General features: G+C 37.1%; 1 long non-coding RNA gene across 1 annotated transcript; it reads left to right on the top strand.

The window, feature by feature from the left end:
• The first annotated feature begins 17951 nt into the window (after nucleotides 1-17951).
• Nucleotides 17952-24648, top strand: LOC149803851 (uncharacterized). Its single transcript, XR_016420262.1, has 5 exons — nucleotides 17952-18075; nucleotides 21697-21774; nucleotides 22806-22906; nucleotides 23394-23545; nucleotides 24031-24648. It is a non-coding gene; the product is annotated as an uncharacterized LOC149803851 (long non-coding RNA).
• The last annotated feature ends 332 nt before the right edge of the window (nucleotides 24649-24980 follow it).

The raw sequence follows: 24980 nt of genomic DNA, 5'->3' as shown, positions 1-24980 counted from the left end.
GTTTTCACTTTTGATGGTGATATACAAAGGATCGAGTTAGGGTTGTGGAGACAGAGCTTTTATCGAAAGAGGTCTTCAATAGCCGAAGGAAGAACCTCGTATAAATTGGCAAGTCGATGTCCGTTTTCTTCTTTACTCCTTCTTCATTCTGTGATACCCTCTTTCTTTCTTCTTCTTGCTGTTGTAGTGTTTTGCTGCTTTGCCAGAGTTTGCTGTTCTGCTTCGACTCGACTTCCAATGCCTTAGATCTTGATGTTTGCGACTGGTCTTTTATCGCCACGATTCTTTGTTTAATAGCTATATTGAATTTGGAAGGTATATTGTGCCCCTTTTTTATTGTATAAATTAGTAGGTTTGGTCTGATTATCAATGTTGGATTTACATGTCGTGTTAATAATTGGGGATTGTGTTGTTGTTGTTTATTTAGTTCCGCATTGTGTGTGTGTGTGTGTGTGTGTGTGTGTGTGTGTGTGTGTGTGTGTGTGTGTAAGGGGGTGGCCTTTTGACTTGGCTTAGGTCACCTTATAGTCCTAACCAAGTATGTCTTGAAAGAGGATTGAAACTCTGAGTTACGCGGACGTGAAGGAAAACACCCCGTTTGTTGCTGCAGTTAGCTGTTATTGTGGTAATTCTAATCACTCTTACCTTATTTCTTTGTATTTTAGAGGTCATATTTCTCCTTAAGTAAATACATGCGTCAACAGACAGACAGCTTGGGTCATTATCCTTGTGGTTCACTGAACATTAGCTTCTTTACTTCATACAAACACCAGATTCACAAGTTTGAAAAAACAAAACAAACAAACAAAACCAACAATATGCCATTCAATACTGTAACACTTCTGACTCTACCGTTGTGAGTTTGAGTGTGTATGTCAAAATGTTTAAGTGAGATAAAAAGAAATTGTCAGTTTCAAAACGCGAACCAGTACTGTGGCCGTTCAGTAGTTGATGTAGTAAGAAGAAATGGTACAATACATAACATAGGGATTTAAGTTCACATTCTAGTCTGTCTGCACTGCAATGGTAACAACGCAAGATCGTAGGCATTATTTTGACACACTGCCTTAGAACAAAACAATGCATCAATCGTTGTAAGCCATTTCATTGGCTAGATTTATTTTCTTACCGCGTTCGCTTCGAATTGACTTAAGTAGCTCTTCACACAGTGACGAGATAGGCCATGCCTTTCTGGGTCTCGCCGCTAGGTGATTTAAAAAAAAATATTAAAAAAATTAAACTAATGCGCGAACAATCGTACCATAGGCGATCTATGGAAATTGTGTCATCCTTATTGTAAAATACATAAGGAATGTTTAATTCTACTATTCTGTGAAAACGTTTTAGTTGCATTCGTCATCAGTTCACTCTGGTAATATTTTAAAATGGTGGACTTTTCCGTTGAATTTTATTTTCTAATTGAAATGTGTGTTTCCTTGAAACTGTCTTAAGGAAAATATGCCATAAAAAAGAAACATAAGTGTCCTTGACACTTTTTAAAAGTAGGAATAACATAGTCTCTCTCTCTCTCTCTCTCTCTCTCTCTCTCTCTCTCTCTCGTAATAAGTTTTATTGAAATCCTAATGGTATTTGTTCGGTTTGAAGATACTTCTCCAAACATTTGATCAGTAGTTACCATAATTATGTGAACTGTTCTGTTCGTCATGTGTTTTTTTTTCAAACACTTACACCCTTACAAGTTGTAAATCAGTTAATTGTTGGATAAAATAAAATTTTGAGTTGACGAGCTTGTACAATTCAGGTATCTTAGCTTTCTCCCTATTTTGGCACTGCAATGTGTCACGGAAAAAAATTCTAGCATTAGATTTACCGTTTTTCAGAAAGGAAACAAACGCAAGACTTTTTCAAGAAAGACGCGAGTGACATTGTACTGTATAACCCTGCCTATGGTCAACTCTGAATTCTAAAGCCAAAACACACCTTCGGAAAAAAGTAACAATGTTCGACCTATTTTCTCTCAGTTTAGACTATCGATAGAACAAGGCGCGTTTTGGTGCTGCTTTTTTATCATTTTTTTTGCCACCCTTCGATTTGTGGAAACTTTGCAACATTGTTTGTGGCGTGTGCTGCAAAACACAGGACATCTCTTAAATTTGGGATATGTTATGCAAATGTTAAGCAGTCAGTCGACAATAAATATCACACTACCGTTTTATGAAATTGATGAATGAATGAAAGCTATGAACATTTTTTGCATATAATGTATGGTTTTCGTAATGATCTTTGTCCTATAATACCGCAAAAAATGACAGAACCCAAAATGGTGTGCTTCTTTACTGTTTTATTTTTCTTTACCATTCTTTCTTTCTCGAATAAAATGCTAATTCTTTCTGCCCATCTCTCAAAACACTAGTCTCCAGACTTATGTCACCAAATGCAGTAACACTTGTGTGAGTGCGTGCGTTCGTATGTGCGTGTGTTTTATCTTTAAAAAAAAAGACATTGTCCCTATACTTCGTGGATAGTATATAATGTGTTCTTTTTCCCCTTCCCTTCTGTATTGATAGTAGATATTGTGGTTATTTTCTACCCCTTTTTTGTTGATAGTAGAAATTGTGTGTGTGTATGAGTTCGCGTACGTTTGTGTGGATATTAGAATGTGTGTTTGTATGCGTTCGCGTACGTTTGTGTGGGTAGTATATTTGGGGTTTGTTTTCTTGTTCCTTCCCGTGTGTGAATAGTAAATATGAGGTTTGATTTTGTCCTCATCCCGTGTTTGGATAGTAGATTTTGGTGTTTGTTTTCTCCTCTTCCCGTTTGTGGATAGTATATTTGGTTTTGTTCTCCTCTTCTCGTGTGTGGATAGTATAGCTGGGGTTTGTTTTCTTGTTCCTTTCCATGTGTGGATAGTAGATTTTGGGTTTTGTTTTTCCTCTTCCCGTGTGTTCATAGTATATTTGGGTTTTTTGTGCTCCTTCCCGTGGTGGATAGAATATTTGGGGTTTGTTTTTTGCTTTTTGCTCCTTCCCGTGTGTGGATAGTATATTTTGGGGGTTGTTTTTCCCTCTTCCCGTGTGTGGATAGTAAATGTGGGTTTTTTTTTCTTCCTGATCCCGTGTGTGGATAGTAGATTTTGGTGTTTGTTTTTGTTTTTTTTTCTCTTCTTGTGTGTGGATAGTATATTTTGGTTTTATTCTCCTCTTCTTGTGTGTGGATAGTAAGTTTGGTTGTTTTTGCTTTGTACCTCTTCCCGTGTGTGGATATTAGATTTTGGTGTATGTTCTTTCCTCTTCACGTGTGCGGATAGTATATTTGGGTTTGTTTTTTCTTCTTCCCGTGCGGGGATAGTAGAGTGTGTGTTTGTAAGCGTTGGCAAACGTTTGTGCGGATAGTAGATATTGTGGGTTTTTTTCTCCTTCCCGTGTGTGGATAATACATATTGGGGTTTTCGATAGTATATTTTGGGTTTGTATGCGTTTGCGTACGTTTGTGTGGATAGTAGATATTGTAGTTTTTTCTCCTTTCCGTGTGTGGATGGTAGATATTGGGTTTATTGATAGTATATGTTGGGTTTGTATTCGTTCACGTACGTTTTTGTGGATAGTAAATAATATCTGAAGTGAGTGCAAGGGATGTTTTCCTTCACGTCCGTGCTTGACAAATATAAAGTCAAGCGTGCGTCATTCCCGCCATTCTACACAGAATACTCAAAGAAGATGGCTTCTAATACAATTGATAAAATGAAGACGTTGCAGTAAATCGTGGACAATTTGGGGATAATAGAAGAAATGCTGGTAAAACTGGATGAGGATCGCTTTTATTACAGTCCCCCATAGAGTCAAGATGGAAATAAACAATTTGAGAAAGTCTAACGAAACACTATAGAAAGTGATGAAATAAGAAAAAGAGGAGAAGGAGGATGAAGAGGATAGATGAAGATTGAGAGCATGGAACGAAAAAATAGAAGAAGAAGAATAAAACCAGAAGAGGAAGAAAGAGGAAGAAAAGAAGGAGAAACAGGAGGAAAAGAATGAAAGAAGAAGACAAAAAGTATAGGACAGAAAATAAGAAGGTGGTGAAAGAATAGAAGAAATTAGAAGAAAAAAGAAGAAACCCAAAGGCCCTTTTCATGGCCACTCATATGGCTAGCAAAGATTTGCTTTCTTGCCTAAAATTAGTTGCCTTAGCATGAGGTGAGGAAGGATTCCTCTTTTCTTTTCCTCTTCTTCTTTCTTCTTCTTTATATCCTCCTCCTCCTCTATCTTCGCTTCCTCTGCTATGGTCTCCATGGCCAGCTCATCCAACAGGCCTCGGGCGTATTCCAGATGCATCTGGAGTTCAAGAAGTTTGGTAATTCTGCTGCTCATTTTTTCGTTCTTCACGAATCAACGATGGTTAGCCAGACTGACGAGCTTTCCCTATATATCGGCCAAGCACGGACGTGAAAGAAAATATCCCCTGACACCAAAACTTACATTGCCCATATTATCACCAAATACGCGCGGACTTAAAAGAAACACTTTTTTACTTACAATCACTAAATTACAAATTTTGACAAGCTAAAGAAACGAAGTGCTTATAGTCACACTTTCTAACAAATATAAAGAAATAATGTGCTTATAGACGCATTTCTGTTTTTTCTCTCTAACTGATTAACATACCATTGGCAATTGAATGAGTATTTCTTTTCTAAAGTTATTGGGTAGCCCTGAAAGGGGCTGTTTTTTTTGTGGACGAGGAGCTATGGCAATCCTTTCTGATCTAAGATTGCGACATCGTCTGGCGACAGGCTTTCCCACAGGGTGTGCTTCTTCGGAAAGAGAGGAGAACTCTTCGGAGTCGACACGGCAGTCGATAAAACCTCAGTCAGGTTCCTGCTGCTGCTGTACTTCTTCGTCCATTCTTCTTTCTCTCTGTTAATTTCCTCTCTTAAGAGCTCTTCTATCAGGTTTTCAGTTACTTTCAACATTCTGACATTCTCAATCTCTTCAGGCTTCGGTATCAGGCTTTGAGTGACACGATGCAAATTGACGTAAGCTTCGTTCAGCTTGGCTAATTCTGATCACATCTTCATAGGAGGATGAGTCGACAATGGATGGTCAGACTGAAGACTACCCCGCTTTTACATCGTTCAAGCACGGACGCGATCGAAAACATCCCTACACGGTTTAGAGTCGGAACGCTCAAATAGTTTGATTTGAGGGATAGAGAGAAGTCAAAGAGCATGGTTCATGATAAAAATGGCAAACAAACGACAGACGCATTTTATTTCTTTAAACCACTGTAGCAGAATAGAAACCGAGCGGGTTTTTGGACTAAATGAATAAGACAAACACAAAGTGAGAAAGATGGAAATTTATTAAATGAATTAATAAAGAAAAATATATGATGTAAAAATGCAATGATTCTTTCACGCTCTCAACATACGATTGACTCAAATCACTCTACACAACATTCACACATTGAAAATATACCAAACATATGAAATCAATATCAAGTACAGATCCAAGAAACCCCATGGACTGCAGATACGCTTCAAACAGTATTCTACACTACAAGAGATTCACATAATTTCAAATATGAACTCCAATTAAGATTCAAAATAATCTTATGAACACAACTAAGATTTAAAATAATCTTATGAACATAAAAATGCAATTGGAACAATAATTGAACCAAACGGATGCTTCTAGACCCCTTGTACAGTCGCACGATTCCTTGGGTTGGCCGACAATCTTATCGGCCGCTCGCACCCTTTATGGATCCACCACATGTACAGTCATACGTATACACATGTACAGACAGCATACAGCACCTTTTGAATTTGCTACGTCTACGTCCGTGACACAGACATACGTACATACATACGTATCGACAGAACAACGCCTTAAATACTCTGGAAATTGCAGACAGCTCTAAACAGCTTCAGATAGCTCTAGACATCTCTAGTAAACTCTAGTCAGCTCTAGTCTTAGTCACAGTCACAACCACAGTGACAGTCACAATCAACTACAATAAAACCAAACTGGTCATAATAATAGTTTCTGTAAAATCTCTAGATATATGCTAATACATTAACCTATAATAGTGACTTGTAATTCAAAGTTCAAATCTGCGTTGTAATAAATACATTATTACGCGATAGACATTAAAAAACCGAATAAGCTTCGCATATCAAATGAAATGTAAATTTAGCACTTACCCCTATGGCTGAAGAACAATGGAGAGCCTACACTCCTTGACGTGATCCAAAACGACCAGTGTCGGTTTAGAAATCGATCCTACTTAAATCCATAGGAGAGTGAGCCAAAGTCAGGATGAAATACCCGTGCATATCATATTATTAATGTCCCTTCGTCGCAAGTAATTTCCGGCGAGGTACAGGTTAATACAGTCACTTACCTGGAAAAACACTTATTCACCCTAGATAACGTTGTACGGATGTACAACGAGAAATAGTCAAATAGTTCTAAGGCAAAACCAAGTTATATTTTGCCTAATTCTGTGACAAACACAACATTTAACAAACAACAATTAACAATTTATTTTTAAAACTGACAATTCAATCAATACCAAACATTTTTTTCCAGTAACCAACTATTTTGGACAAGGTTGACAACGTTGTGAACTGAAATTAGACTTCCACTGTTGGAAGTCATTGTGCCATTGATTTACACTACGTTATCTAGCTAGGGACACAATATAAGCATAATGGTCACAAAACCATTGATCTACTTTCTCATCGTTTCTAGAAGAATGACGACCATAGCAAGGCACTAAATGTTCTAAAGAATATCCAAGACTGCGTTGATGTAGAAAGTACACATAATATTGTCCACACACCAATGAATCTTGCCTTGTAATTTCACATTATTGAATCGTGTCGTCTGGGCATTTCTTTTCCTAAAGTCAGTAATATCGTCTTCCAAAGGGGGCAATCCATACGTAGCAAAATATTCAACACAACCATCACGGGGAACGTAGACGGCTACCCAGTGGGTTCCTGGGAAATGACTGTCATCCGTGTTGATAACATAAACTTGATAGTCTTGAGGTTTGCGATGATGTAGTTTATCTATAGCACACACGACAGGATTCCAAGAAGCAGTGTACTAAAATTCCCATGTATCCATTTTTGTGTTGTTTTCGTTTTCTTGTTTTTACTTCACAGGTGATGATAAGTGATCAATTCAATTCTGAAATTCCCTTTAAATTTGTGACTGTAACCGTTTCTTCGCTTTTTCTCTTCACTCTGAGCCAAGAGAGCTTCGATGTGATAGATTTCCATAATCGTTAATGGAGGACAATAATATTCAAGCAGGTCTTTATACCCCTGATGCAACACGGCTTTTTCCGAGATGAGACCCCAAGCTTCTTCTATATACATGTCCAATTTTTCAACTTGACTCAGCATCAGACATTTATCGTGTTGAATTTGACTGGGATGATCATTTCGACATCCACAGCAATCTTCCTTGATCGATTCCGTAATTGTTCTGCCATGTGTTTGGCAAAACAGGAGACTAAATGTTGTTCTTGTTCTGGCCATCTGGATTTTATCACTATGTCCTTTTCGTCTTTGTCTCGGGGGTCTGCTTTCACGGGTTTCTCCCAATCCATGTCCAAAGATTCTCCACTATTCAAAGAGGAATAACGGTCTTCCATAGCTTCTAATAGCCTATAATGACTTATCTCAAACTGTTGATTTCTATGGCATTATCAAATTCTGCATACAGGATGACGTTCACCGTGTGGGGTAGAGGTTTAGCAAACTGAAGTTTCACTCGAATCTGGCCGGAATTTATAGGGTGGAAATGTCCCTAATCGCTGCCTTGGTCAAAAGTTAAATCAAAAGCCCACAAAGTGTAGCCTCCTGCATAATCCTCGTACGTAATGCCGTGACTGGTTTTGGTTACTAACTGTCCGGTGGCTTCGTACAGTGACAAGTACGACCTCATGTAATTCTTCTTGTCACCAAACTTAGGTTCGAAGGGTCGGGTACACAAGGTCTTGCCATCGCGACTGTCTTCAATCTTGGATACGTCAAAGTGATAAAAGTTGAAAGGATTTTCATTTTCATTCCTGACTCCGTTGAAGCCCGTGTTGCTCGTGATACCAAGGATTAAACATTTGGGTAGCTGCCCTTGGAACAGATGATCTTCGATCATAGAGTGCTGTCCAGTGGGAATGGTGAAAGTTTTCACTTCCACGCGTCGCATCGGATACTTAACAGTCGTTCTGTACAAAGTGTGACTGATATCGTTTATTACTTTAGGTAACACTTCCACACGTCGTACGTAGAGTTTGGGTTCTTCGATTTTTATTTTGTAAGCGTCATCAGTTGCATCCATTAAATGGAAGCGGTACTGTTGCGATTCAATCTCAGGCGGATATCCACGCCGTTCAGCAAATACTTTTCTTGTAACCACATGTCCAAATGCAAACGATCCATCAGTTCGAAACTATTGTTGTCTTTGATTTTGTTTCGTCGTTCTATAAATCCCTTAGTGAGGTCTTTCTTTTCATCCACCCACACAAATTGACCTGGTATGTCAGGTTTCCATACCACACAAGCATCCAGATGAGTGTTCTTGGCTTCTTTTCCGTACGTCAAGAGATTTTCCAGGTAGGCACGATAAGGGTAAGTATCCATACTGTTACTGACCAGTTTGTTATTCAAGTACAAATCCATTGAGCTGAATAAGGAATGCATACATTTGTTGACGGGAGCTACTGGCTCAGTGTCTACAGCAATTCCAGCTGGATCCTGAACTTTGACCTTCAAGTACAGGTAACTGGTATTCAGATCGATGTAGTCTTTGGGCTTTCCTTTGATTTCAAACTCAATTGGTGTTGATCCTGATTCCTTGACAGAGCAAACGGAATGAAATTCGACCTATTGGGATTATTGCATTGTCATCATAGTAGGTGTCATGGGGAATAGATCCAGTTCCGACTTGGAACAGACGCAAGACTCTCGGTGCATCATATTTTATTTCTATGATTTAATAATCAAAAACGTCTAAGTCTCGAACAGTTCTTCTTTTCTTTGTCTTTCTAGCTTTAGAAGTGCGACGAGCTATTTTATGGTACTCAAGGGTAACACTTTTTTGTTTTTTGTCCAAACACTGCATTGAACCTGACAGCAATTGTGTTTACCAGATGTTGACCACTAAAATAATAGCCTTGTGTAACTGTCAATAGATATGTGAATCGCCTATTTGTGGGATGATGTTTTTTCATAGGGTCACCTGAAGTTGGGTTTTCAATCCAGTGTTGTTGTACTTATTCGTCATGAACTTCGATCGCAAAAATAACTTTTGATTTGGAAGGACATTGATGACTTGTGTCGGGTGAATAATTTCCACCAAAGCCACTTCCCAATGGTTGTTGTTGTTGCTGTTGTTGTTGTTGTAGGGTTTAACGCCATTTTTCAGCACACGATAGGCTATACATGGCAGCCAATATTAATGGTGGAGGAAGAACCCGGGAAAACCTCTAAAAGAACCTCCTACCCACGAGAAGCTACTGGCACCACTTCCCAATGGGCTTCGTGATCTAATTGGATGGCCGTGCAACAGCACTAAGTGTTGTTGGGAAACACCTCCATTGAACTGTCACTTGGTAAGGTTAAGTAAAATTGGTTATTGTTGTTCATAATTCCAGAGTTCAGTGGCTGCGTAGGTAGCTTGTTCCTGTAACCATCGTTGCACTTGAGGTAATTGGAGACTTTTCGGTCGAGTTTTGGCAGCAAGATACTATTTCTGATCACCTCTGAAACCTGCAGGATGGGATGGATTGTAGTAAATGTTGGCTAACACCTTCTTCATTTTGTTTGTTAGTAAGTCATCCACACCTCGATGATGCTAATTTGGACGGGGCGAAAGGGTGGCTTGGAAACGGATTTACGTGTCCGATGGGTTACGGGAGTAGACGTCGAAGATATTGGAGGTGGTAATGGAATGGCTTTGGTCTTCTTTTCTCTTTTCACTTCTGGTTTTCCTTCTTTATTTTTCACTTCTGTCGAAGGAGAAGTGGACATCATCATTTTAACCCAAGCTTTCATTTCTCCTCGTTTGAGTGTGGGGGAAGGGGCCAACAAGAACGCTGCAATCTTACTCGGAATAGGAGATGCTGACGGTGTTTTAAAGACTTTTCGTACCTATTCTTCCTCAGGCTTTCTTGGGGTTGCGTCTCTCATGACCACTGGGGATGGTTGTTTTTGGCGGTGGTGTGGGTAAGGACTTTCCATCAAGGTTTTTAAATCTTTCAGAGTTGGTAGAGCTGTATCGTGTAAAGCTTTCTGGTGAAAGAGTTGCAGTCGTTGCAAGAGTTGACCGTACTTTGCGATTTTTCTATTTCGGATAAATCGTGGCGATCCATCAATGACTGCAGTTCGTGTTGTAACTGAGAGATCTCTCGGTCAAATTTGGATTGGGAGGCAAACGCGGGGTCCGTGGTTCTTGCCAACGATGGTATTCCATCCATCGTTTGTAAAGAACTAAAGCTAGTTTTCGACCTTCCATGGGATGCCAGGGGTCGATTCTGAGATCTTGGGACTTCAGAGGGCCTTTTTATCTTGCTCCAACCAGTCCTCCCAAACATGGTTCCCAAGACTCCTTTAAGTAATGGGCCTAACAAGAGGGGTAAAATGCCTCCACGTTGGACCAACATCTTCTTCTTTTGACGAATGGGGATTTTCTTTTGAACCATTTGGCGAAGAACGTGACGATGTTTGCCTAAGCATTGTTTCTGGTGTTTAGACAAAGGTATCGTTTCTTTCAAGACGTACAAATAACATTCGCACACGGTATCGATGACATCTTTGGAGGCGGTTTGAATGAGTTTTTTCGCATGGGTGGAGAAGCTTTAGACAGGACGGACATGTCCCCATGTTTGACTAAACGAGGAGGCAGTCATTTCCTTTTCTTTCCTTTGTGTTTAGAAGAGGGATGTTTTCTGGATTGTGACATCTTAGCTTGTTGGTTCCGGGACACTCACCAAAAATACACTAACGTCGATGACTTAGCACACGCCCTTTTATCTTTTTCTTTTATTATCACTTCATCATAAAGGTAACAATATTTTTTCCTAAATCGGCAATCCTATGAAATGAAACGAAATGGTTACTCTACTTTTTCTTTGGACTACAGTGGCTTAGCGCTTTGCCGGATGACGAGACTGTACTTGTATCTTTCTTTTTGGACAGGAGAATGACGATAGTGACGGTGTTTACTTCTTTGTTGTGATATCTTTGAGCGACAGGAGGATAAAAAACACTGATACCCATGCTTTGACTCAGATCTATTTTATACTGGAACGCGTCGCCACTGATTGTCTTTGCGTCGTATCAACTTGATGACAGGTTCGCAAAGTACTAAATCGGGACAGTACTTGCTTGGACAAATCCAGTAAACTCTGTAACATACCCGATCTCTCCTGGACTTTGATTTTGGGAGCAGGTACTTTGTGAGCAGCTGCCACTGTAGCTAAAGAGGAGGGTGTAATCAAATGAAGACAAACTGGTGTCAAATTGGGTTGGGCTGGCTTCACCAGCAACGGAAAAGTGGAAGAACCTGAGGCTACCGGAGACGCGGTTACCGTATTTGCAGGTCGTTGTTTGCGAAGGTAAGGTTGCATCCTGGTCTCTCTTGCGGGTAGAAGGTTTTTTCGGTGGGCTTTTCTTTTTCTGGGGTGATGACCTGGTCTTGACACCTTTGCTCTTTTCCTTCTTTGAGCTTCGTTTGGCTTTTTTGGAAGTGGTTTTTTTTCTTGGGGAGAACTTTGGGGCATTAGGATCCCATTTTAACAGGGAGCAAATGATTACACCTCCTTGAGTACGGCTCCCTCCAGGTTTCAAAATAATTTGCTTTTGGTTTGAGTGTCGATGCGGGGATCGGCCAGTTGTGTCAAGGCTACTTTGTTTCTGTCAAAAAAAGCATTTGGTTTGATGAAGAATCTGAATGATGCCTTGCAGTAATTGATGTGCTGTCACCGTAAACAATCGTAAGACTTCTCTGAGACTTCTAAGACACGAGCACGTATTTATGGATTTTTTTTTCGTGACTGATGCCATACAAGGCACGAATCAATTTGACGGGAAGATGAGACTGAAGGGACGTCATGTTGACACTATGTGAGACAGATGAAAAGTGTCCAAGGCTTTTATTGATTTTTTTTGGTTAGGTCGACGACGGATACATGTACAGGACAGGCCCTCCGTCTTGACACCAGTGGTGAAACAAATATGTACGAAATCGCAAATAATCGGGGCTAGTGGGTTTCAAATCGACGAGTAAATAGGCGTGTGGAGTTTGAGTGGCACTGTCGTATGCATGAGTTAGCCAAGGCGTTCCTAACTGTTTGGCTAAGACTTGCACTTGCGATTTATCTCTAGGTCTTTTAAACAAGACCACTGAATGAGCATTGAGACTGATGGTACGATGGGCTTAACTTTGTTGAAACAAATTTTGAGTGTTGTAAATGACACTGGAACTACGATGATGCCCTTTGCGCGTAAACCACAGTTTAATTTCTTCTTCGTCTTCTCCTAACATGTCGGAAATGACCAGATGGGTTTGACTGGGGTCAGACACGATTCCGTCGTCTTCGTTAGGAATACCTTCCACAAACACGATGGAATCGTTTTGACTTTCTCGCAAGAGACTGTACGCCGATTGCCACTCTTTGTAACATCACACGATTCGAAGAGGTGAACGATGGATCAAATGATGTTTATATTCGATCAAACATTTGACAAATTCGGTTTTGCCTGAACAACTAGGTCCAGCAATTAACATGTTAAAAGGATGGCAAAGATACAAGGTCTCCCAACTGGCACGATCCAAGTGTTCGTCGATGACTTTGAAAGTGGATGGAAGAAGGAGCAGAGACAGTAGAGATAGCCATAGTGTAAGGAATGTCACTTGTGACACGAAGACAGACAAGACAAGAGTTTATATACTTTTTCAGGACAAGTTTATTGATTTTTTCAAAAATAAACACGAAAGACAAAAATACATAAAAGCCAAAGGGTTAAGTACAACGATAAAATACACACCAAAACGATCAAAGTGGAATAAAAACAAGTATCTGTATAACATGCTTTTGGTAACCAAGATGTCCTAGCAACAGGGTATAATGTTCCTACAGACTCTACATTGGGTAATGTCACACAAGTATCTTCCCGGAATAGTATTTCAGGAATGTCCATGACAGTCCTGCCCTGAAGGGAGTGGTTGTCCTCGGTGACGGGTTCTTCTGGCATTGTCACTGACACAGCTTGAAAAGTGACTTTTTTACTTGGACGTTGGAATGGAGGATCACAACTCTCGATCATAATGGGTCATTTCTTGTGTCCAAACCTCAAACCCCAATTTTTCCAGTCACGTACATCTGTCCACTTGGGGTATAGGTCACAAGCTACACACACTTCATCATACACATCTTCGGTACCAAACAGTTGACAAATCTTTTTTTCCCGTAGAGGGCGATAAGTATCCAGATGAATACACAAGGCTTTGAGCAAAATGAGTCTCTTGTGGACATTTAAAGGAACCAATTTCATGTTCTATTGGGTGGTAAGTATTGTTCGCAAACAGTCCAAAAGGAATCGGCTGGTAAACGATATCCCAGAAAAGTCACTAAGACACACACCACAAGTCGACCCCAATTGAATGGATACAATTTTCGTAATAAGTGTAGGTAATCTTCTACTGTTTGAATAGTGTCATTGATTTCCTTCCACGGAATCTGTTGAATCACTTCTGATAAAAGTTGTGGCATGGTAGTCTGTTTTATACCTCTTTTTGTCGGAGACAATAAGTGTACTTTCTGCACAGAGATGATTTTACTCCACTGGCGAATCTAAATAGTTTACTCACTAACTTGCAGATCAAAAGACACCGTTCAGAAGTTTCATCTTCGACTAAGTTGACGTTGTGTAAACGATTTTGGTAACTCTCTAACTCTTCCTCTGGAATTCGTTGCAGTAAGTGTACCTTATAGTACATACAATCAGGAGCAACAAACCAATCCTTTTCGCCCACGTCCACTTTAATAAAGTCTGACCACTGGAACACTTTCATCTGAATCAGTCCTTTTATAGCATTCAGGTACCAGTGGTTCAAACATCGGTGACGTAACAGATGCAATTGTTCTTTACGTTTCACTTGAATTTTGACCAGTTCTCGGCAAGCCCAAAATGTTCTCTTGTAAAGTACCCATAATCATGTCAGTCAGTATTATTGTATTTAAAATCTTCTCCTAGAGCGAAAGTAATGAACATAGTGAGTAATTTCTGGCCACTGCCATTCAGGGTAACGGGCAAGAATGTCACTGAAAATCTTCTAATGTAAACGGCCTAAAACAGAATAATAGGGTGAACGCACACTTGATCCAGAAAAATCCAATCCGTTTGTTGACTTCTTTCACTTTCCTCTTGTGAATGTCTCGACACAAACGTTCTTCAGTCACCCATTGAGATTTCGTTCTGCCTAGTCCCCACCAAACTTCCTTGTAGATATTGTCTAGCAGTTCGTTTGGTAATGCTTGAATATCATTTGTCATATGGGGTTTAAATACTAGTCTCGGTGGCGTCCAATATTTGACTCCTAGCCAATCTGGTTTCTTAAAGGACATGGTAGGTCACTTCAATGACTCGGTCCCACTAAAGGTAGGTAGTGGCAATTCGGAGACCATCGAGCATGTTCCAGGTATGCTGAATCTTGTTGTTCCCACTGGTGTAGTGACACACTGCAACTGAAGCACTTCACTTTATCCCCTTCACTCAAGTAGGAAAATCCCGCTCTGGCTAATTCTTCGGGGTAGGTCCTCCTAGATATTTAGGCCATTTTCCATTGAACGATTGAAGACGATTTTCCAAGTCACAGTATTCAGGCAAACGCACAGGGAACGAATATTCGTCTTTCACAGGTTCGTTTCGCTGAGGGAAGGGTGAAATCGACAGGAGTTTGCTCAGTGTTGGATGACATCCGTATGTTGGTAGACGTGAAGGTTGACATCCACAATGAAAAACCAGTAAAGAGTCCACGATTACGAGTGGCATCGCTTTCGCATCCGACAGGTTTGACACGCACATCATCACTTTCTATGGTAGATATAGTGGTAGTAGTAGTAGACATAAGAAAGTTCCCATGATGCTTTACCGAATCGCTCTCATTGCAAGGCACAGCACCGTACTCCACTGCAAACTCCGTTACGCAATTACAATGGTAACCGCATGGACACTTTCAGTTTCCTTCCGGACAATTTCCGTCGTAATGCATGGGTCTTATCCATCCACTACTAGTCGCACTATGGGGAGGTAATGTTTCTTTTACAATCCCCGAACTTGAATGATGTCTCTTTTAAAGGATTCATCTTGTTCACTTGGTCTTGGTAGTCACAATGAACTATCGATCTTGGACATTGTCCAATTTTTATACTAGTCGCAATGAAGTCTCAAGCTTGTACATCTTCCATTTTTATGTCTAGTTTTGGAAGTCTTCCTTTTGTTCTTCCTAGACAACGGTACTACCTTCTCTAGGGTACCGTCATAAATGTACCGTAGTGTGATGGGTGGAAAGGCAATATAAAGGTAAGGACAGTGCGGAGACCATCGAGTACGTTCCAGAATAGCTAAATCTTTATAGATACATAGATCCATTTGTAACTTCAGGCCGCAACTGAAACACTGTACTTCGTATCCCAATCCACTCTTAGGTCCCAGGTAGACAAATCCTGTTCTAGCTAAAACATTCGAAGTAGGTAATCCTTCCCCATCCGTATGCCCTAGAAACCCAATGGGTGACATGCCTGGGTTCTAGGGACAATGGTTTATAGGTAAAAACAAAGCATAGACACACACACACACACACACACACACACACACACACACACATTATCCCAAAAACGTCCTGCGTTCGCTTAGAATGTAAGAGAAGCAGAGGAAATCTCACAATATATTCCATCTCTTACACCACAAAAGTCCATGTTCCACTTCATGGTTGAGAGTCAGAAATTAGGTTAGGCCTACCACAGGCTTGTCCAGGCTCCGACTTTTGAATGATGTCTGGGTTTTTACAAAGATTTCGTGGAATCATTCATATGAAACATGATTTATATGATCATGTGTCATATCTACACCCACCCAGACATTGTGAAAGTCATTGACACATCTATTGTTCATAGATCAAAATTATTATACTCTAGCTTTATATGTGCAGTAACTTTCTTTGCTATAACTATCTGATGCCTGATAGCTGTGCACTAATATTTTAGCAGAATTGTTTCAGTCGACCTGCTTTGTGTTGTGGCGAAAGGGTAAATCAATTATACCACAGGTACAGGCTGGAATTGTTTTAAAAATTGTTTGTTTTTTAAAATAATTTTAACTTTTTACATGTACAATGCTGTTGCTTATGTAAACTCACACACATAAACCTTGGAACGACAAGGTATGGTTAAAGGGTTAAAATAGACATAATGTAGCTTTGTTTTGTCTCAGAGTTTAAAAGTCTTGTCAAATTTCAAAAATAGTTTGATGAATTGTTCATATGAATCCGATGGTGTCAAGTCCACTCTCACTCCAAGAAATGAATGTCAATTTCTCATAGTTTAATACATCAAACTCGTGTGTTTTATCCATGTCTGTACCAATTAACCTAATGTGCCACATCCCTGACATAATGATTTTCACACTGTTACATGGAGCGACAGTGGCTGGTTGGTTCCATTTATGTGACTTTCAGCCTTAACCATCTCACGGTGAGTTAAAATGGCATCAGTTCCATCACCATCATACTATTGCCTTGGAACATCAAAAAAGTGGGTGTGGGAGGATACATTTTTATTTCTTATTAAATCTCATATGCTTTTAAACCGTTTATACATAAAGTTAATGATTATTGTTAGTCTGTCTTCCGAAATGTTCATAACAGTGTATCCCCCAGGGGTGTAAAATTGAGGGTTAAAAAAAACCCTTGGTGTCAGAACTGTGGGTCAAATAAAAAATGTGGGGGTCAAAAATGTACTGACAAATTTTCATATGACTCGTACTTTTTTCAGCTTGAAATAGGATACTGCAACTTGCACAACATACTCTTTCTCTCTCTCTAAACATACAAATAAATCAACATGCACAATTAACAAACAAATGCATTGTCCATTCAAAATTAATTTTATTAGTTCATTTTTCTTTTAAAGTCGTACTTTTAACAGTCTCCTTATAATCAATATGAAGCAGCAGTATAGCCCAACACAGTACATACAAGCCAATACAAAAAGCCAAATAAATCTTTTTTAAAAATTACAGTCAAATTACTGCCTTTCATAAACGTGTACTATCATCGGTTTCATTGCACTTCGTCCTAGAACATATTTATCCAAATATCAAGGAGGATAATGATTCATCGTTCTAATAAGTTACACCTGAACTTTAAGATCTATCTTTTATTGCAGCAAAGTTAAAAACCAACAAAATCTGCAATGACCCGCTGACTTTGTAATCCAAAATAATGCATTTGTCTCTGCAAGTTTACTGATTTCTTTGTTGTAAAAGAATGTCTTGGGTTATAATGTGTTCTCCAGATATCTTGTGGCGAACGAGGGCAGATTTTTAAAAATTCTAAAACCCTGTTAAGAAAGGATTATTCACTTTTGCAGTCTTCGCAATCACGCGATCATAAGTCACACCGGTAATCCTAATGTATGAATACCGTATTCCAGTCAAGGGCATTATTCTCCATTTTTAATTAAAGTTAGATCCACAGTTACTCTTTTGTGTTCTGCTTCTTTCACTTTCTTCGCTAATTATTTTTAGTGCACTTCGTTTTAATCTGGAGATAACTTTCTAGTGCAACAAGCAAAGAGATTAAACATCTAGATGACGGCTTGCTGAGCTCGATGGAAATCGCGTGAGAGCTCGCGAGATTAGGGGAAGCTACTTCGCTATAACATTACCTATGCTATTCCGGTTCACTGTTTCGAATGTTCGCTGCGTAGCACTCTGCTATACGAATTGAGGAGCGCAAGGCAAGGAACAAACAGAGCGGGAAACCAGTCAATGCCTATGCTCGAAGTATATACGATGCCATCAATCGTCCAATGCATTGGGTATTAAATAAATCCTGGTCACATTATGAAAATCCTTTGCGTCAAAAAAACGCACGGCAACAAAATGTGTGCGTCAATTTTCTTCAGCGTGCGTCCATGACGCACAAATGTGCGTAAAGGGAAACACTGTGTCATAGCTCTCTTGTTTTCATAAGTTAGGTTGCACAGTTTAGGCAGATATATCATTCAGAAGAAAAAGATATACATTTTCTCATCCTGACATGAATCACTTTTATCTCTGCTTTATATTTATTGTGTCTTTAATATAAACAACACTCTTTTCATTCTCATAGAACTAGAATTTGTTCTCAGAAAAGGTTTGTTTTTCTCATGTTTTTATTATGTTGATTCCCTTTTGGATATTTCATTCTGTTCATAATGGACATTTACAACTAAAATGATTAAAGGTGGATAAATTGTAAGCCAATTGTCAGGTTATATTATATCATTAATCATGTTGGAAAAGCAAAAATATTTAACATTATAATACAGAAGAACTCTTATTTACGGAACAAGGTTTATTTCTAAAATCATATGATTCAATAGGTACCATCCTCGTTCTAGTTGAATTATAAGATCACAAATTTACCTCTATGATGTTACAGCTCATTTGTATTGAAATCACATTTCAATAAATGTATGAGATTAGCACACTGTCATGATAATGTGTGACATAATATGTCTTTGGCATGGTTTTGACATCACTATAGACCATGGGTGCACAACCCCTGGCCAGTTTGCCGAATCTGGCCCGTGAACATGTTTTGTCCGGCCCTTAGGACAAATTAAAACAACACATAAATGTGGCCCGTGAAAAGTAATACTATTAAAGGAATGTGTTTGTGGCCCTCGAGTGGTCTTAGAAAATGCAATCTGGCCCTTGGCAGATAATGGTTGTGCACCCCTGCTATAGACTATGACAAGGAAACCTTATAGTTATGTAACTGATAAATTGCTAAAACTTCATTAAAAATCCAATAAAATAAATTAACATCTTTATCAGATGACTCCAATTGCTGTCTATCAGTTAATATACAAATGATGAAATAAATCATGAAACCTTATAATATTAATGTAATCTCAGAATGTGCATGTTAATTTGCCATTAAATTATCCTTGTCAGAATGTGTATGTTAATTTGCCATTAAATTATCCTTGTCAGAATATGCATGTTAATTTGCCATTAAATTATCCTTGTCAGAATGTGCATGTTAATTTGCCATTAAATTATCCTTGTCAGAATGTGCATGTTAATTTGCCATTAAATTATCCTTGTCAGAATGTGCATGTTAATTTGCCATTAAATTATCCTTGTCAGAATGTGCATGTTAATTTGCCATTAAATTATCCTTGTCAGAATGTGCATGTTAATTTGCCATTAAATTATCCTTGTCAGAATGTGCATGTTAATTTGCCATTAAATTATCCTTGTCAGAATGTGCATGTTAATTTGCCATTAAATTATCCTTGTCAGAATGTGCATGTTAATTTACAGTAAAATTATCCTTGTCAGAATGTGCATGTTAATTTACAGTAAAATTATCCTTGTCAGAATGTGCATGTTAATTTACAGTAAAATTATCCTTGTCAGAATGTGCATGTTAATTTACAGTAAAATTATCCTTGTCAGAATGTGCATGTTAATTTGCCATTAAATTATCCTTTCATCAGCACATACTAAAATCAAGCAGTGCGGCATAACTTTATTCACAGTACAAAAGCTCAGTATGTACACTACCTTCTATATGGTTATTATTTTTAAAATTACTATTCATTATTCAGTCATAACAAAAGGTGTTCATTATGAATCAAACTGGTTTCTTTATTCTTTCAATTCATTTTAAGAATGTACACAAGTCAGAAATCAAATCTGTTATATTGTTACCACTAACAATATTTATTTTAATTAAACACAAGCATTTGCCTGGCCTGTAAAAGTCTAAAACCACTAAAAAGAATATATACAACAGTCAAGCAATAGGAATTTTCAATTTCTAACAAAGGTATTAAAATCGTATTGGGGTTCCTGTGGGTATTTATGACAACCAGTGGGTTTAAGAATTTTATGAGTACTTAACTTTTCAATTAATTTTATAATTTATAACCTAAATGCTTCTTGTTTTTGCTTCATTTGTACATTAAATATTCAAACAATGTTGTTTACTGCTTTAATAATTGATTTATATTTTGTCGAAAATTTATACGAAACCTAAAAATTACAATATTTGGCCATCTTAGAAATTAAGGTTTGGTACTGTACATGTAATCTGTTATGTAAGGCCATGCCTGCTATATTTTCCAGTTATAGAGATTATGATTAATCCTGCAGCTTAGTTCAAACATATTTACCTAGTCTGCATGTCTATTTATAGATGATAATACTGAATCGGTTCACTCATACAAAAACAAAATTTGTGCACTGATTATGTATTTGATTCATGTTTATCCAATGTGCATGTGTTTATTAATGCATACATTATGTGTGTGTGTGTGTGTGTGTGTGGATTATTACAGACTATTGGAATCTGGGTAAATGCAGCTTCAGTTTACATACTTTATTAAAGTTGTTACTATTTAATATTGTTATTTTTCTTGTCTTTCTTTTCCCTTTTTCCAAGTGATAGTTTTGCTTGAGCTGGAAAATAATCATCAGTTATGCTATTGTTGGCTGATGGTAATTTACTGATATCTGTACAGCTACTTTGCTACATTATGATTACTAAGTCATCTGAAAATTGTTAACTGTTAGTGATTATGTACTGAAAATAGATACGAACATAGATTGAGAACGGCCTATTTCTGTATGTCGAAACTGACATTGCCATAAATATGACTCTGTCTCACACTTTTTACAAAACCTGCTTATTTGCAAAATGGTAATAATAATGGAAATTATAATTGTATGCATCTTTATTTCACAATAATGTTTTTATATTAGAGTGAATATTCTTTACCAGATTCCACCCCTTACAACCCATGTGTGCAGCCATCATTATAATATTGTTCACATATTCTTATTTTCCAATTTGTTTTCTCTTGAAAGACGTTTACTTATTTTTACAGTTACACATTTACATTGTCTTTTATTTAACTGTGGCAGGTGTCTTTTTCTTATGTGTTAAGAGTTATTGCTGATACTTTGAGAAATTTGTTTCTATTAATTGTTTTCTCAGGAAGATAACCATTGAAATGTTTTTGCGGATATATACTTTTTTATGCAGATTAGAGCAGCATGAGATATTAGTGAATGTCAGTGAGGACGTTGCTGTAATATTACCACCAAGAGCTATTCATAACATATACAAGCTAAATGTTACGTATTAAGGTATAAATGTTTCAGTCTGAAAGTTGCATATTTTGTAATAATGGAATAAAAGACCGGGGTGGTTTGGGGTATTATAGTACATTATGGCAACAACAGTGAAAGTAATGACTTTGGAAATTTCTCCTTTTTCTTAAAATTAATGATAATGTAAATAACAAGGTATTTATGTAGACATTTTATTTTGGATAGAGCAACTGATGATGTAGGCAACTTTGCATCGGACTGTGTTAATGACATTTTTTTTGGTATCGAATTTGCTTCATTTTGTGTCATCATATAAAGTTTTTCTTTTTAAGGATGAAGACTTTCATGCTACCTGTACACACCAGAAACCAAATTTGAAAAGATTCATCCTGAAAATCATCCCTGCAAAGGTAAGTAGAAAGTATAATATTTTTACTGTTCTTATTTTATCATTCTAAATACTGTTTTGTGGCTACAGCTTTCACATATGACCAGTAAAGAGGAAATCTGATCTTTATATTTTCTATATATTTTTCCATCACTGTTCTATAAAAATAATAAATAATAAGCTATCAAAAAATGCAACATGGTTAACATTTAAATGCTTTTCCCTTTTCCTAAAACATTATTACTGTTGAAATATTTTTGGTAGGTATTCTGCTGTCCTGGGTGTCCTGTGAAATGCACTAAGGAAGACTTTCTTTTGAACCATTACTTGAGCAGACATGTTCATAACAGAAAGAAAATGGAGGAGATTATGTTTATGTTTCTTGATGTATTTATGCCAAATTATTAATAACTTTTAAAACATTAACACAGTTAATTTGCTTACTCTTGGTGAAATAGATGCAATACAATTTTATTGTGTAATATATTTAGTGCTTTTGACTTGTAAATTCTGTGATATGAAGTTGAATGTTTTGCATTTTTCAGCATAGATACACAAGTACTGTTTTTTCCTAAATTACTACTTACTTCAGCGTTTTGTATCCTCTTTGTAAGCCTTTTCTTTAATAGAATCTAAATCCAGGTAAGGATGCTTCACTCAAACAACACCATTGAAGGTATGACATATATCAGTTTCTGCTTAAATACAATTCAGAACTGAATAATTTTAATTATTATGTTTACCAAAATTATATTTTGGCTTCTTGTGTTATGGCAGCCATCACTAGTTTTGAATGAGGACAACTTATACTACTTCCTTTGTTTAGTTTTTTCCTGAAATACTTACATAACTAATTCACAGTGTATATTTTTTTATTAATGTATTTGACATATGAATGGGTGTTTAAAATTATATTGCAACAGAATCAGGGTACAATTTTCATCTTTGTTGTTATCTGTGTGTGGATATCTATTTAATGCTTCTAGTGTCCTATCTATGAAATGCTCAACAACCTTCAAGCATTGGCTTTATAATGAATTTACCCTTTTACAGGATGACATATATACTTGTAAAGCATCCAGTCACATACGTTGGATAACTAGTAGTGAATTTATTGCATTGTATGTTCCTGGAATGCAGAATGCAGTCATCTGGTAAATATACATTTCAATATTACAGTTATATATCTGGTCTGTTTACTACTAACCATCTCTCTCACTTTCTGGATATATATATATATATATATATATATATATATATATATATATATATATATATAAGGCATGAATAATTTCCTTTCCGACACGCTACTCAGCTGTGTGTATTTAATGGATTTAATACCATGTATCATCATTGATAGTCGTTTTTCAGAAAGAAAACCAGTATATTATTATATAATATTTACTCTGGCTCATGAAATATGGTGTGACGCGGATGCCTTTCATAATATCATGAAGTAAATTATCAAATCTTTGCTATGCAGTGCCTCACCATTGTTTAAGCATGTACCTTGCATAATCATGCAAAATTCCTGTCAACAAATGCCATGCCATATTTAACATCACCTTGAATACAGATGTTACATATTGATGGATGTTTTGTTCATTAATTATTAAATTTATCTTCTTTATCATTCTATAGGCATGACATGTGAACAGTGAGACAAAAGAGATCCAGCAGTGCTGTCAACATACCTGTCATTTGTAAAGAGGAATGCTGTATTTTGCTGGACGAACTTTGCAAAAATGAAATTGATTTTTCTGGTGATGTTGAAGAAAATCCTGGATCCAGTGGTAATTATTTTTATATTGGCATCTGTACCTTTGGGTACACACACTTCATGTTTTTCTCCCTTGTGTTCTCAATGTATATATTAAAAATTATCATACGAGGAAGTGATAAGTATATATTTAAAACATAGAATATGTATTAATAAGAAATAAGTTATAGGAAATGCCTAATCAGCAAATATTCCTAGCAGTAGTGTGTACAGTCAGAATTGTGACAGTTTCTATGCAGTGTGAATGATCATAACAAACCAAATTTAACTGCCAGTGTTTCCTTAATAGACAATTTAATCATTTTAAACTTATATGTTTTTCTGGTCATCTTTTTTCACGTTTAAAAGGTAGGAAAATACTATAAAGCAGGTTCAGTTTGGTTTAACAGTGTAGATTTCTTCTCATAGTTACAGTATTTTAGTTTCCCATAAAATGCCCTATTCTACTAATTTCAAGAAAGTCATGGTGATCCTATTTTTGGAGACTTCTCTTTCTAGATCGAGTGTTCCTGGGAATCTTGCACAGAAAGATTCCAAACAGAGCAGCTTTTAGGACAGCATGTAATCGGTCATATTCATCCTGGCATGTTATGTCAATGGAAAGACTGTGCTTTTTACCAGTTACGATGGAAATAAGTTGGAAACACATGTATTAAAAACATTGATTTGGTTAGTAATAGGAGATTGAATCATATTTAATTTTGTTGATTTTGATGAAGTATTTTTAAAGCTGTATCTTAAAGTTTTTGCATTTGTTTGTCTACATTGTAATGTGTGACTCAATTGCTGTCAGATATTTCTTTTCTCATTCGTGTATAATGAAGTCATTTAAACATAATAATAGTGCACTGAAACTTTAGAAAATTCCAATCACATGCTACAGTCAGCACAGACTGGTGACACCACAAACAAAATTAAATAAGTTGGGCTATGAAAATTATTTTGTCTAGAAAAATCTACTGTGGCAGATACCAGTATTTTGGTTCTTATGGAGACCGTAATCATAATTATAGTAACTTTGTAATGACAATATTAACTGCTTCATTATTACAATTATACTTATTTGGCTGGAATATGTCATATGCTGTGTAACATATTAAAATACTCTTGTCTATAGTAACAGTGACGAGTTATTTTTATTGGCTGCTAACCATTATTGAAGAAATGTATTTCTGCAGTGACATGTGAAACTGGAAGAGGTACTTTCTTTCAAAACCACCTACAGCATTAGTCACAAATAAAAAAATAATTATTTCTGGTAACCTAATCATGTTTTTGGTTACTTAACATGAATTTCTTTATGTTTAGGTTGTGAAAACCTGACCATTGATGAATGAGAACCCAACTCCCCTATTATATACCCATTTTTGTATTCACTGTTACATTTTTAAGGTCATCTTGATTATCATAAGAGTAATTCATGGAGAACAATTGAATGTTCAGAATAT

Source organism: Sinohyriopsis cumingii, chromosome 3 (genome assembly GCF_028554795.1).
Source record: "Sinohyriopsis cumingii isolate HCF-2022 chromosome 3, ASM2855479v2, whole genome shotgun sequence".
Taxonomy (NCBI): domain Eukaryota; kingdom Metazoa; phylum Mollusca; class Bivalvia; order Unionida; family Unionidae; genus Sinohyriopsis; species Sinohyriopsis cumingii.
The sequence above is the reverse complement of the archived record's forward strand: the minus strand, read 5'-3'. Positions and strand labels throughout refer to the sequence as shown.